We start from the raw sequence: 16,487 nt of genomic DNA on the forward strand, positions 1-16,487 counted from the left end.
CATCTTGATTACATCCATGAACCCAGCTCAAAAGTAGAGATTTGCAGAGCTCATGTTAATAAAATCAATGTATTTGTAGAAAATTTGTTGATAAGAAATCTCTGGGAAATATCAACCCAAAATTGCCAATATAGATAATACTGTACTTATCTTCAAGATAAAGGCTATATGAAAATAATTCCCAAAGTAATAACATATAATATACCAAGAGCACTCACACTTTCAAATCATCAAAACACAGGATATATCCAACAATAGTTCACGGTAAACGATCACTGTCTCAAAGAATCTACAGGCAGCAAAAAAACAAAAACACAGATCGCATGTTGCACGACAGATTAAAACACATGTATTCCGTGCCAATGCACGTAAAAAATGAACAGTGAAGCGCTCAGCCTGACTCCCTAGTTATAACAAAATTATTACCCTAATATAATGCACATACCAGTTCGATGTAAATCAGGGATGTACACAATGATAATACTATATCAGCTACATCAATCCCACTTTACACACACGTTAGTGTCTCACTGACTGATCCCGAACACTGCGTCTATGATGAACGCTGTGGTTTTACTCGACTAAACTTCTATCTACTGCACATTGCTGTCTGGAACGTCCGTGTTTTGTGTAACACTTATCTATGTTCACAGTTCACAAAACTTTCATTTGTCGTTATAAAACAATTATTGGAGACAGATGGTGTAAAGCGAAGATTTGTACAGAATGTGTTGTTGATTTTTATCGAGAAAAACGGTAATTTAGGCGATGCTTTATGATTGGATTATATTACTTAAATTAACTTGAAACCACAGGTGGTTATCGCGTGGCTATGATCTTAATTAGTAAAAACATCATTTTGATTGAACAATTAACAAATTATAACGAAAAATGAACTTCTCTTTAAAAAAAAATTCACTAGAAATATAATTATATAGAACAATAAACTCACTAAAAATGACACGAAAACAGGGTGCATCGATTTGAACAGCCATTACTACATCAATTGTGCAGCGATTTAGCCACATGCTAAGTTGTGCTTGAAATATGTGATCCTTAATATTTAGAATACGTGTTCATATTTTATTGGGTTCTATTCTGGTTGATTTTAACTACGTAAGTTTGTACAAAACAAGTTACCGGTACCTTTTGGCAATATATCGTACCTTTTCTTAACCGCGATCGAAAGCATGCAAATACTCGATTGTTTATACCATCCATCTTTCTTTTATATCTTTCGGTAAGTCTTCCATCGTACGCTATCATAGTGCCTATTCGCAGATTTGTCGAGTTTTGTTGAATGTTAAAATTTACACCGTGTGACAAATGCCATTAAACAAACATGCAATGGCTACATCCCTGATAATATTTCTTATTTATATTTCAGAGGGATTTATGAAACCTATAATGTATTTATATACAGTCAGTGTACGGTACCGGTATATATTTTTTAATTTAAATTTAAATTTCGAGTTAACTGAGAGTGTTTGTGGAAGCAAACGATGTTCAGCGTGGCAAGTCCCTGGATAAGGGGAACTATTTCTTTCTTTGCACCAAACGAGTAAGAAAATATTAATCATAAAGGATCCATTTTAAAAACAGTCAAATACAATCGGGTATTGGAAACAACTGATTTTTCACTGTTAAATTTGATTGGGTCTCTTTCACCCAGACATGTTCAATCATAGAGAGAGCAAGAAGTTCGGAACAGTACGGAATTTTAGCATTTACGTAATGTTACCCACCCAGCGCAATGCGGCCTTGGCGAAGAAATGCATGTAGCAAATAAAATGTGACGGAAATGGGCAAAAATGAGAACGATTACAGCAAAGATTACTGTTGTTGAGGAACAGCGGTTAAGTGGAATCTGATTAGTTTGTTTACCCAATACCATAACTCAGCCTTTCTAATGTCTCAGTTTATGAGAAGACACGCCAAATAAAATATAATGTAGACTTGCGTCTCGCTCTACGCAGACACGAAATTCTGCTAAATGATGGCGATCAGAGAAAGAATCGGCGATCGGATTAAGAAAGATGCAAAATGTAATGTTTAATAATTGTCAAAACTGCCCTCATTATTAAATAAGCAACTGTATTGTGTGTTTGTTTGTAAGTACCTTAATAAATGACCGACAACATGTGACCTCATCTTTTACGGTGGAGATTTTTTCATACTTACAGATGAATTGTATAAAATACTATTGAATAAATCTATCACGAGGTTGTTGAATAGGCTCAGAATAAAATCCCAATCCCAGTGCGTCTCCGCTGCGATATCGGACAAACTATTAATAGCGGACAGTGACACTTAGTCACAAGAGATGATTAGATTCCAGCCGATGTTCTGAATGACCAGTGGTCAAACTGACCAATCGCGCATCAATCCGATTACTAAAACGTCTATGACACTCCACCATCTGAACTGGATAAATGGGTCATAACAAGGGACTTCCAAAATCAATTGATGAAGTGTTTCGCACATCGATACGTGCTTCCACGCCATACTCGTCGTCTTTTCTTTGGTGATTGAATGATAGCTGGATGTATTGATTGGTTAATAAACTATATGTGAAATATACAAGTATGCACAAATCATGTAACACGAATTATGGCAACGCAAAAAAACTGCTTTTAATCCTAAAATTATTTGACTTTTATTTAAGTCATTGTGCACTCTTTAGCTAGGTCTGAATGTAAGCTACATACACATGAAATGTCAGTACATTCCTTTATCAAATGTTAAGTTATTGAGTGGAAACCGTTGTTGCTATTTTAATGACCTTGAGCTTGGTCCGTATAGCCGAAAAAGGAACAAGAAGCTTCGCCTGTTAGTAACTTACAACACACAGTTTAGGATAATGTTTGTCCTCATGCAAACATATGAGCCGCGCTCTGTGAAAAGGGGGTTGAATGCATGTGCTTAAAGTGTCGTCCTAGATTAGCCTGTGTAGTCCGCACATGCTAATAAGGGACAACACTTTCCGCCTAAACTAGAAGAGACTTTCTTTAAACGAAAAATACCATAAAAGCGGAAAGTGTCGTTTAGTCCGCACAGGCTAATCTTGGACGACACTTTACGCACATGTATCAAACCCCCTTTTCACAGAGCACGGCTCGTATGTTATTAAGTGGAAGCCGTTTTTTTTTTTTAGAAAAGGTGACTAACTTGATCTAATTGGCCCGAAATGGAATACCAGGCTAGGTGTTCATATTACCTAACAACGCGCGACCTTTTCCTACTTTTTGACTAAGAGCCAATAGCACCAAAAATAATACTCCCAAGAATGATATCCGTTCAAAGATCATAGATGCTATAACCAAAGTTTCACCAAGACTGGCCATTGGAAACGAAAGTTATACAACAGAAACCATATGTTTGCCGGTTGTATGCAAACCTAAGATATGTTTAATTTAAATCTACGTTACCTACGCTATAAATTTCAGTTCACTACCTCTATTCAAACTCAAATTATTGACCGAAACCATGTTATAGATTTTAGTAAAAGTGACCTTGGCCCGACAAACACTTAATCCCAAGCTTTTTCTCCGTGCCAGCTTGTTATTTGTAAAGTTTCATCAACATTGGTCAGTGCAAAGTTGTTGACCGAATATATGTTTATTTGATACATGTACGCTCGCCCGGGGTACGTGTATGTATTCGGGAGTGTACGAGATCCTTCACCGCGTTAGGCTGCTTGTGTGTGGTCCCGGCATGTGTCCCAGCACTCCCACATAAGTAATTTACTAGATTTACGAAAGTTTGGACGAATTATTAATTAGCCGGAGTACCCGGTGGAACCCTCATCTGTCCAGTATGGTGACCGATAACCAAGCTCACATGCGTGGAAACCAGTGATTGAACCCGGGTGGCCGATGTGAGAAGCGCGTGTACCAACTACTGTGCTTACTGGACAGCCCACCCGCCCAAAGTCACTGTAATATAAAACCTTACACTTGAAAACCTGGTTAAACTTATGCATGTCGTATCGTGACAAGATAGTTATATAATTATTTTTAATTGTATTGTATACAAAGCTAAAATGCGTTAATATTACAGTTGATTCAGTTTGCATTTGTTTAAGTTTGAAAAGTTGGTCATAAAACAAAGAACCAGTTTCAAATTAAGTGTGTCACAAATTTATATAATATTTTACATTATTGGATTTGTTTTCAGTCAACTTTGAAAACAAGGATGGAAAACCACCATAATTAAAATCTTCACTCTAATTGCTGATTATCACGCGTTGTTTTATGACGTTTACAATGATGACACAGTTCACGTGCATTATATGTGTATTTAAATTGGCAAAAGGACATTAAGTTTTTTCCGCATGTGAAAGGTTCTTTCGTCATAACATGGCATCAGTTGCTCCGAATAGCAGTACATCATGCACGCAGGTAAAGTCAGTACTGAAAATGTTCACATATTAGCCAAACTATTTGAATAAGAAATACTCTTGGATATCGCGTTTAAAGGGGCCGTCCATCAGATTGGTACATTGACAAATTTAAAAAAAAAGTTGTTTCAGATTCTAAAATTTTCGGTTTTGTTATGATATTTTTGAGGAAATAGTAAAAAACTGACCATTTAACACGCTCTTAAATATCTATTATATGCATCTTTTGACGATTTGAAATCCTGAAAATTATAAAGCGTCGTGCGACGCGAAACGATTGAATAATTTGGAAAGTCATGTTGTCGTTTTATTTTGGGATACTACGAGGATTTCTTTACTGGAGATTTTTAGTTCAAATGTTTTAATTTATCAATATAAAGGATTTAATGACAAGCTTCAATACGTGCCAAAATCTGTTAGACGGCCCCTTTAAATGCTTGTATGTGAAATTGTGATATGATTGCGTTACAAATACTTGTAACTCGGTCTGACCAACCGTCCCACCACACATCCATCCCCAAATCGCTGATTGCCATCAGCCCTGAATACACATCGAATATCTCGTGGTTACAAGTTTGGGGATAAGGGAGAGATAGCGGCAACATGCCTCAAACCAACGAGTGAAGAGGTTTGTATTGCAGGAGTTTTAAACTTTCAATACTTATGTTATCACGGTTGCGTATCACTTGCTATTGAAGTGGTTCGCGGTGTTTAGACAAGATTAGGTTATCAAATAAAAAGAATCGTAATTACCCAGTTCGAAAGAAGAAATTTTGCTATTGAATATAACATTTTATGTATTTGGCTCACAGCTGCATATGGCGCATATTTTTATTACAATTATACCCTAAGATTTTACGCTTGTTTTCGCTTCACTATAATGTAAAAGTTGGGCAGAAGAGATCTACGCGTTTTTTAAGTACAGTATATCATTATATTTTCCACATACTGTATATTTTTCTTGAAATCAATAAATAGTTAAAACAATTTAAATGTAACATTTTAACCAACGCGCATGAGATGTCGAAACCGCTGTCTTTGTTTAACTTACTAATATCAGGAGGTATCGTTTTATCTCTTATTATTTATATACACTATTCATATTTATAATTATTATTATTATTATTATTATTATTATTATTATTATTATTATCATTATTATTATTATTATTATTATTATTATTTATAAATCAATGCTGGTGATGGCGGTTGAAAATTTAGTTATACTTTATTTATCATATTTTAAAGGCTTTTAAAAATGAGTATTAAAGCACTACCGTACTTTGTCTGTGTTTTAATCAATTTAAACAACCAATAAATGACACTTTTGATGGCCTTTATGCAGTAGCGGTATAAGCAATGTGTATTTCAGAGTATGAACCAGCATTAGGCTGAACAATGAACATGGTTAAAAAATAAGTTTTCTGCCAAATGACTTACAGCAATAAATCCTTCAAAATCTCAGTTTCCTGTTGGCATATCCCGTTTATAACACATACAGTGCACAGACTTAATTGTCAAAATTGCACATACTTAAAAGTCCCGTCGATGAATTTCCCCAAATATATCAATACAATACACATTCTGTACACGCTCCCACTTTCTGAACATCACACACATATCACCCGATAGCCGAATATAGGAGGTTTTCCTTATCTGGTTCAGTGAACTCGTACCATCGAACGGCGATTAATAAATGTATGATTGCCGTTAACCTTTTTTATGATTTGATAGCCTACTAGATTACGCTTCGTTGATCAACTCTGTATAACCCATTTATGCTTAGTGGACTCTCCCATCCTACTCAATTGGATCAATTCATTTCCAAAATTAGGGATGTCTGGTATATTTATTTCTATTCTTAGAATATTTCTTACAGACATTCATTTAAGCAAACAGCGCAGACACTGATGAGACGCCGCATCATGTGGCGTCTCATCTGGGTCTACGCTGTTTGCCAAGGCCTTTTTTGTAGACCTTAGGCATAAATGGGTTAACCGATGTGAAACGCATAGAATTCTACATTAGACTTACACTAAAGTTATATCTGTATCTTTGAATATACCAATATTTCAACATGTAATTTATTGTAACCACTCTCATGTTCCTATAACCAAGCACAGGAGAAGTACCAAGTTATCATTGTCATACGTTAAACGCTTTATACCTCCACCGTTGTTCAAGAGTTTTTCTACAACTTGATTTACTTGATATGATGTAAATCATAGGCAAAGTCATTAATTATAAAACTGACGGTAGCTGTCTCACTTTTTATAAACATTATGTTGGAAAACTGAGGAAGATATACGAGCTCATTTTTAAGTCATCCATCTGGCGCTTATATAATTTATCTGAAATAATGTTTTTTGTCTCAATTGGACTTTTTCAACAGTTTGAAAACATCTGTTCTGTTTATATACAGAACATAAGTGTTGTATAACTTACTTCGTGTAGCGACCCCATTATATGGGCTGTGCTCTGTGAAAAAAGGGTTTAATGCATGTGCGTAAATTGTCGTCCCAGATTAGCCTGTGCAGTCCGCTTTTATGACATTTTTCGTTTCAAGAAAGTCTCAGATATCAATGTTACGCGGAAAGTACAGTCTCTGATTAGCCTGTGCGGACTGCACTGTCTGCACAGGCTAATCTGGGACGACACTTTACGCACATGCATTAAAATCCTTTTTCACAGTATATCATTACATGCAGTTTTGCTTGTGTATGTTCGGCGTGTTATACAATCAGTCAGTCGTATTGGGTAAGTCATCTAGTTTAATCATTATTATGCTATACAAAAACATGTATACACGCATCCTTTCTTGCAACAAGATACTTGTAATCCTGACTTTCCTAACATAACATAATCAGTCTTTAAAGGGGCCTTATCACAGATTGTTGCATGTATTGAAGTTTGTGATTAAATGCTTTATATTGATAAATTTAAACATCAGATATAAAAAGCTCCATTAAAAATAAAACAAGAATAGAATTAAAGAAAGAAACAAAAGTAACCCTCAACTGGGCTCGAACCACTGACCCCTGGAGTAAAAGTCTTTCGCTTAGACCACTCGGCCATCCGTTCTAATACAATTAAAGATTAAATTTATACTTCATAGAAGCTATCTATCGTAGTATCACAAAATATAACGACAACAAAACTCTCCAAGTAATTCAATCGTTTCGCGTTGCAACTCTTTATAATTTTCAGGTTTTTAAATCGTCAAAAGATGCATATAATAGATATTTTACATCATTGTAAATATTCAGCATAACTGTATCCCACAAATATCATCACTTCCACGAAAATTTGCGAAACGTTTTTTTTTAATTTTGTCAATTTACCAAAACGTGAAAGGCCCCTTTAACGAATATGTATTTATTTAGGTTTTATTTATACGGACCAGGCTGTTGTCAGATTTACCTTACACTCCGATTACGAAAAATTCGAAATTTAATATGTAAGACCCTGATGTAATTGATTGCGTTCCAAGAGCCTCGGTCTGACACTACCGCCCCACTATACATTCGTTCCCAAATCGCTGATGAGGGACATGGTTGCAATCAGCCCTGAATAAACAACGAAGGTCTCGTACTAAGTTGTAAGTTCAGGGATAACATCAAGATAATTTCAAGAGGGTCCAAATCCATCGACTGAAGAGGTTTGCATAGCATGACTTTCAAACTGATCATATAACGGTTAAGTATCGCTTGCTTTTAAAGTGTTTTGCGGTTTTTAACCCATTTATGCCTAGTGGACTCTCCCATCCTTCTTAATTGGATCAATTAATTTCCAAAATTAGGGATGTCTAGTATTTTTATTTCTTTATTTAGAATATTTCTTACAGAAATTCCTTTAAGGAAACAGCGCAGACCCTGATGAGACGCCGCATCATGCGGCGTCTCATCTGGGTCAATGCTGTTTGCCAATGCCTTTTTTCTAGACGCCAGGCATAAATGGGTACAAGATGGTCTGCACCAATTTATCAACATGAAAGGACGTAAGTGGTCCTGATCAAATATGAGGTTTAGTGAAAGTATTCTATTGAACAAAATATTATGTATGACTCTCTATTACATTCGGCTTTAAAAAATATACCCTATAATTATACGTTACGTTGTGTTGCCCGTGAATGCATATGCTGGGCTGATGAGATCTACTCAAATTTCAACTGCAGTATATAATTACAAACATTTCATTAACATCAATTAATAATAGAATGCGCTCACACGGATTGTAACCAACGCGCATCAACTGTTGGAACAGCTGTCTTCGCCAAACTCGCTCAACCTACTGATTTCACGAGATATCTTGTTTAAGGTAGCGCACCTCTAATGGGCACATATCCAAATATAATCTAATTAATTATTTTCTTAATCAGCATCATTTCACTGAACTACATGCAAATTTGTAGGTAGGCTTTCCATGCTTTTTAAAAAAATATACCGATTTTTTCAAAACCACCCCCACGCTCGGCTTTTGTCCAGTTTATTTACACCCCTGGGGTATATAAAAGTTCCATAATTCATTCAAATTTCCAAATATGGGCATGCAGGTTGGTGTGTACAGATGCTGTAAAGGTGTTTAAAATTTAATCAAGATGAAATAAGTATTCTTTTACAGACATTTATTTTTTACAAATTTTTATCTATGGAAGAGCGCCATGAAATGTAAGTGATTTCAGCCAAGTAAAAATGGGGTCGGTTAAAAACAAAGTGTCATAAAATTCAAAATAGTATCATTTAAGTCATATTTTAAACTTAGTTTTTATAGAAACACTATATACAGCAAAAATACCAAGAACTAGACAGATTTACCGTTTACTTTTTGAAATAAAAATAAAAATGCAACATGCATGGTTCGTATTTTCAACAGTAAATCACCCAATTTCGCCATAACGTTGTTTTAATTTTAATAATTGAAGAATGTGCATAAAAATTGCAACATATTTAACAATAAATATAGCTTATATGCCATATTAAATCAAATTACGTTAGAAAATAAATAAAACGCGTCGCAAAAAGTATACGTCGTCGGCAGGATTCGAACCTGCGCGGGAATATCCCAAAAGATTTCTAGTCTATCGCCTTAACCACTAGGCTACGGCACCTAATAGTAGGCTCTTCAACCTTCGAAGAAATCGCGGGAAATCATTAGAGGTGCGCTACCTTAAATACAATATGCAAGTCACCAAAGTTACTGATGTACGCGAATATTAAAATAAAGTAAGCCCTTACATATAAGCCACTCAAAATGTACCATTCCTAAAAAAGCGTTTCCTATCGACATGTTGTGATTAGATTTTTTTTATTGGTAAAAATGTTTAAGGCCAATGAAATACAATAAATAAAACGTGAATTAATCGAAGTAGTGATTATAGGTTAGTAATAGCGGTAAATATTAGATATAATATTAGTAGCTGTTGGATTCCATATCACAACCATACTACTTAACGTAGTTTAAAGAAAAAGCTTTTTTCTGCCAAATGACTTACAGCAATAAATCCTTCTAAATCTCAGCTCTTCTTGTCAGTATATCCAGTTTATAACACAAACAGTGCACATACTAAATTGAAATCAACCCGATGTATTTCCCAACTGGTATATCTACAAAATACATCCTGTTAAACACTTAGTGAAGACCTGTGTATACATAGCACCGGTTATTAACGCCGAAGGAAGGGCGAGTTCTTTCTCCTTTATAGTTCAGTGAACACGTGAAAAGCTGTTTAATAATGAATTAACCCTGTTCCATTGAACGGCGATTTATAAACTTGTAAAGCTGTGTACCTTGATATGATTGTAAAACCGCCTAATTTCACTGCTTGATCAAATCAGTATAACTGATAGCTCAAAACTGTCATTCTTATCACAGGAAGCAGTATCATAAATTTGCCCCCCCCACCCCCCCCCGGGACCCTACCCCCCCCCCCCCCGAGCATACCCCAGGGGTTTCAGATTGTTAAATGTACACCTATACACCTATTGTGTATGGTTTGACTTTTCAACAACGAATATTGACAAAAATACGCAGTTTGAAAAAATAACCCTCGTATAGGTATTATATATTATAATATAGGGGAAGGGTCGCGGGGGGGGGGGGGGGGGCAAATTTATGATACTGCTGCCTGTGATTCTTATACGATGTTTTGATCGCTAAACATACTTAACTGTATAACTCTGCGTGTAAAACAATGAAATATTAGTATGATTTCCATGCAGGACGCGTTGTTTCTCGAATATTTATAGCTAGTCAAACCTTTACTTTGAAAAAGAAACGTAGTTCTTTTTTCCAATGAACACCATGGGGTCATATTCCAGAAGCATCTAAAGTTAAATGTTATTCTTATCCTTAAATTGGGAAATTTTCTTAAGTGTTCCATTTCATATTGCAATAGATTGGCATTAAGATACACATTTAAATAACATCATTATGCAAATGTTATTTTAGGAATACCAAAAAACATGTGTTTCCTTATTTAATAAAGACATACAAAACATTGTAATTTTGAACTTAAGTGAAATTATTTAAGAAATGACTTAAGATGTTTCTGGAATACCAAGACACGTGTTTCAGTGACAAACCACCGCGTTAATGACGTGTGATCTTACCTTTGAGGTGTAAATGATAAACAAGCTCACTGGAAAGTTTATCTGTTAAGCAGTTATTTTCACGAAGTTGTTTCAGTGATTATGTTTTTAAGCTTATCTTAATAGATGATGTCAGTTTGTTTGTTTCCTTGTTTATTTTATTTTCGCGGTTTTCTGCAGCAGTAATATTATAACATGGCGGACAGTTAAATGGACATTCTACTAGATTGACGAAAAAAATAAAAGTTCTAAAATACTGTATTTGTTTACAATTATTAGTTTGTATTGACTAAAATATTACGACTGGTATATTTCATTACTTGAAAAAGCTGTTAAGTTTTCATACTTTTTACAGTGTGTATATATCGTTATGTCACCTATTTTCGCGAAGTACTTTCACATCGCGAAATTTTATTACCGAATATACTGAAAATTTTAACTTTTTTCAAGTAATGTAATAATCCAGTCGTGATATCTTAATCAATATAAACTAATAATTGTAAAACAATACGGTATTTTAGAACTTTTCTTTTTTTTGTCAATCTGGTTGACGGTCCCTTTAAACACACACTTTTCCTGGGAATGCTGGTTCACCAGTACTAAGTGGATATAACCGTCATGCATGAATGCTGGTTCACCAGTACTAAGTGGATATAACCGTCATGCATGAATGCTGGTTCACCAGTACTAAGTGGATATAACCGTCATGCATGAATGCTGGTTTACCAGTACTAAGTGGATATAACCGTCATGCATGAATCCGACATATAGGGGAGAATATTTTACTTTACCAACTTATTCTGTTGAGCTGACTAAAGCATCGGGTACACTATCGCGCTCAGAATGGTTGTGATGGCAAACAGTGCGGGTGTTATTAATTTATTAGTTTATGTGAAAGTGAACGGTTCATTCGTGATGACTCGAGTTGCATCGGAGCATTGTTCTGGGAAGACTGGGATTCGTGCATGTGCGTTGTCACCCCCGTCTACGGAGGCTAATCAGGGACGGCACTTTCCGTTTCTATACACAGGCAGATAGGAAACGACACTTAACGCGCATTTAAATTATTTAGGCCAGATTTCACAGAATCAGTCATATTGCATATTTTGCATATGCATACGGTTGTTGTTATGCGGAGCTACGGACACAAACGGTTCATTTTTTATATAAAGTTCTGTCTTTCATTCCAACATTATTACACCGTCATTACATGTATTACATGTATTATGTATGTTGTTTGGCTATGTACACATGTATTTGCCAATAAAATTGACTTGACTTGACTTGACTTGACTTGTTCATAATATTTCAGTTTCAAATATGTTTTCTTTTCCTATTGAAACTAATGTATTACTCGTTCAATTATGAAAACCTAGTCATTAGAATACTTATTGATAATAAAACATACAATTTCACCTCTTCTTGTTCTTCATTTCTTATTTGTTAATACAGTAAAATCTATTATCTTATTATCACTCACTACCATCATTAAAATACGTGGTCGCTTCATTTCATCTCCTTTCACTGGTCGCAAACATTACAACATCAACGCCGTATATCTTTTTAAAGATATTTCTTGTTTAAACTGTACACATAGGCAACCGGTAAAACTCACTAAAATTGCGGTAAGTAAACGTTATACAGAAATCAACGCTCTTTGACATTATTAAAATCATTTGCGTAGAGAACTGTTGACACACAGCAATTACGTTCATGCCGCTTAGCAATCACATTTGGTATTTCATTGATATTTAACACTGTCGTCAAGAATTATGTGTAACTTTTGAGACATTATTGATTAAGGAAATTAATTCAGACTTAAACAAGGTGCCTGTACCACGTGACTTTTTCGGCTATGTGTGGGACAGTCGGATGTCAACAAAACATCGCTTCAGGTAACGTTTTTGATAATTTCTTCATTAATTCAAAACCATTTACATAACAACAAAGACGAGTGCCCGGTAATTGTCAAAATACACAACTTTGTTAATTCTACGACTACGACGACGACGACTACGACGACGACGACGACTACGACTACGACTTCGACTACGACTACGACTACTACTACTACTACTACTACTACTACTACTACTACTACTACTACTACTACTACTACTACTACTACTGATACAAACGGAAAGGTTCATCTCATCAACTATTGTATAATACTATTATTATATTATATAGAAATACAACGAATATGTCACTCACTAGATCGAAACGCATTTCCACGAATTTGTAATTACCTGTAAGTGATTGTTTCGTAACTGCGTATGCATGATTCATAATTAATTAATTTTCGAGAATCATCAATAAACCAACGTCAGCATCATAGACAGTCACATTACCATGGTAATCGCAATTAAATGATCATAATCATAAATTGCAGCAGCAGAAGCAGCGACAAACATGTGCCTTTTTCATCCCCAATCTAATTATGATTTTTATTTAATACATAGACTACGAACTCAACAAACAATTGTGTCTTGTTCTGAGAAAACTGGGCATAATGCATGTTCATAAAGGGCCGTCTCAGATTCAGGGACGACACTTTCCGCTTAAACTAGATTTTCGGTAAAAAGGGACTTCCTTTAAACAAAAAATACCATTAAAGCGGAAAGTGTCGTCCCTAATTAGCCTGTGCACAGAACAAGACACAATTTTAAGTGCAATTGAAATGATAAGTATTGTTATCATAGACGTTGATATATATTACGAAGGAAAAATGAAGCCACTTACCAAAAACTCAAGTTTAATATGGAATTGACCACCTAACTAACCGAATGAAAATATATCCCGTCATAAAATTCAGCACATTCTTTATATAAAGTTATCAATGTTTTAAACCGCATTTGCATATTGTCATTGCAAAATTTTGAAATGTCATATTCAAAATGACATTAAGGGGGTGGAAATAGAGCACGCATTTGTATTCAAACTAGTTAACGTAGCACATTCGTATCATATTTTAATAAACGTGGTTAACTTATCGCGAATGTAAGCATTGAGATGTCATCGGGGGGGGGGGGGCTTAGAGTTTTAAATGATTTATAAAGATTATGTAAATTAATTTTATAAGTCGTAAACACTGACTACTACAAACACGGTGACATTCATTCATGATTTAATTGGTGGATTTTTTTTAAAACATCGTCAATAATAGGTCTACATATATTATAAACAAATTACATCCAATAACATCAAATGATTTAAGAAAAACTTATCTCTGCTCAATTGAACAGCGATTTATAAATGTATTATTGTTGTTTTTTTAAATATGATCTTATAGCCTAACTAGCTTCCTCTGCGTTGATCATTATTCTGAAATCAGAATAACTGATGTGAAACACTGTGAAGGCTACACAAATGTTAAACTAAACTTCTTTACTTTCAATATAATTAAATTTGAACATGTTCAAAATTATAACAAAAAGCAGGTTCTTATAACCCAATACAGCAGAGATATTAAGTAAACATATTCATAAGTTAAACGCTTTTTGTATGTTTGATATTAATGTACACGTCTTATACCTCTACAATAGTTCATGAGTTTATCAACACATTGAGGCATAAAACAAATGAAGTAAATGAGGCACACACAGCAGAAATACAAAAAAGTACGTACAAGCAGTACTGAACGTATGCATATTTTGTAAGATGATCATGGTCAAATTCGTGACTGCGTGACCGGTTCTGAACTAATTTCGTGTTTAGTTTTATGTCATCTACTTATACAAGAGAGCCTAGTCATTTAACTTCTATCAGCGAGTCTGCTTCACTAAGAAGTGTTTACAAGACCAGTAATTGTAAAGGACGATTTAAAAACCTGAAAAGTAGAGGCTTTTAAGCGCTGCAACGCGAAACGATTGAAGAATTTGGAGAGTTCTGTTGTTGTCGTTATAGTTTGTGATACTACGAGGATTGCTATTATAAAGTATAAAATACATCCCTCATTGTATGAGCACGGATGGCCGAGTGGTCTATGCGAGAGACGTTTACCCCAGGACACCAGGGGTCAGTGGTTCGAGCCCAGTTGTGGGTTACTATTTTTTAAAATAGTATTATTGTTTCTGTATTGGAGCTTTTTAGATACGATGTTTACATTCATCAATATAAAGCATTTAATGACAAAATTCAATACATGCCAACATCTGTGACAAGGCCCCTTTAAGTTCTGTCAATCAGCATCGGTAACACTTTACCACTTAGATACGTATGTTGACGCAATTGTAGTCCCTTAGAAAGTTAAATTTAATTAAAGACTTTTCTTACTAGATTCAAGTTTTAAAGGCTTCATTTCCAACCCTAGTGAGAAGCAAACAGGATACGAGTTCCTCACAGCTGTTCTGGTTTTATGCTGTTTGTATATAGCCATTATCACTTTGCTTCTGATTGGGAAAGGGTTAACTTATTTTTGTCCCTGGGTGTGGTACGTCTCTGTGAGAATGTCCCAACGAAGTGATAAAAGTTCATGTGCCTTACCGAGAAAAAGATTACCGTATTTGGCGATACTCTTAGATTTACGATTGCATCAGTGTACGATACGTCTCAATGAACTAGCTTATGTATCTTCATAGTTATAACGCCTTACTTTTACCATTCAAAAATATGAAAACTGTATTCAGATATACTGTACTGTTGTGGTGCAGGTACATATATACCGAGGAAGTCTACATAAATCTGAGGACATGCCCACCACGGGAAATTGTATTAACCTCTTTTGAAATTGTTTGCGTTTTGGTGGTCACTTAAACGGTGGTTTCGCTTAAATAACCCAAATTATTTACGTTTCCTTGCATATTAATTAAACTATGGAATTTTTATTGAACTGTTCGACATACACATATGCAATTCTTCATTTCATAATTTCCCTCATTCTAACTTGGACTGGCTATTTTTAAAAAAGAATTGTGGAAGTTTCAGCAAGATGGATGAAAAATGTGGCCGCTAGTGTGATGACTATGACGGACGGTTGACATATGAGTCTCGTTCTGAGAAAACTGGGCATAATGCTTGTTCGTAAAGTGTCGTCCCAGATTAGCATGTGCAGTCCGCACAGGCTAATCAGGGACGACACTTTCCGCCTAACTTGATTTTCGGTAAGGAGGGACTTTCTTGACACTAAAAATACCATACAAGCGGAAAGTGTCGTCCCTGATTAGCCTGTGCGGACTGTACACTTTGTATTAAGTGTACCATATATAGAAAGCACAACATTGTCAGTTGAATGATACAGTGGTAATGAAAATAAATGTTGTCTAAAATACTTCAAATACCAACTTCATATTATTTATATATTATAACATGTTTTCTTATGCAAGTTCAGGGGTTTATCAAGTGTGCCAGTCGTACTATGGATTCAGTTGCCTGTTATCATGCTATAAGGATACAGAAACGCTGTTTGAACGTTTTTCTTCTTATAACAAGACAGCAGGAATTCTGAATGTCCTTATATAAAAAATCGCGTCTATAACGGAGGACTTTGTGGTCGGTTTTAT

At 35.1% G+C, this 16,487-nt stretch overlaps 1 protein-coding gene across 4 annotated transcripts in view; it reads right to left on the reverse strand.

Moving 5' to 3' along the window:
• Window positions 1-16,487, reverse strand: part of LOC127879772 (uncharacterized) — a 114,331-nt gene that overhangs the window by 86,940 nt on the left and 10,904 nt on the right. Inside the window, exon 1 of one of the 4 annotated variants that reach the window (XM_052426824.1) lies at window positions 9,891-10,171. The exons of 1 other annotated variant lie outside the window; for it this stretch is intronic. The gene's annotated coding sequence lies outside the window, so the exon portion shown is untranslated. Of the gene's footprint in view, window positions 1-445; window positions 603-5,839; window positions 6,064-9,890; window positions 10,172-16,487 lie in introns of those variants that run through there. 2 more of the 4 variants (XM_052426823.1, XM_052426821.1) reach the window with 2 other exon arrangements.

Source organism: Dreissena polymorpha, chromosome 4, assembly GCF_020536995.1.
Source record: "Dreissena polymorpha isolate Duluth1 chromosome 4, UMN_Dpol_1.0, whole genome shotgun sequence".
In the NCBI taxonomy this organism is placed as follows: domain Eukaryota; kingdom Metazoa; phylum Mollusca; class Bivalvia; order Myida; family Dreissenidae; genus Dreissena; species Dreissena polymorpha.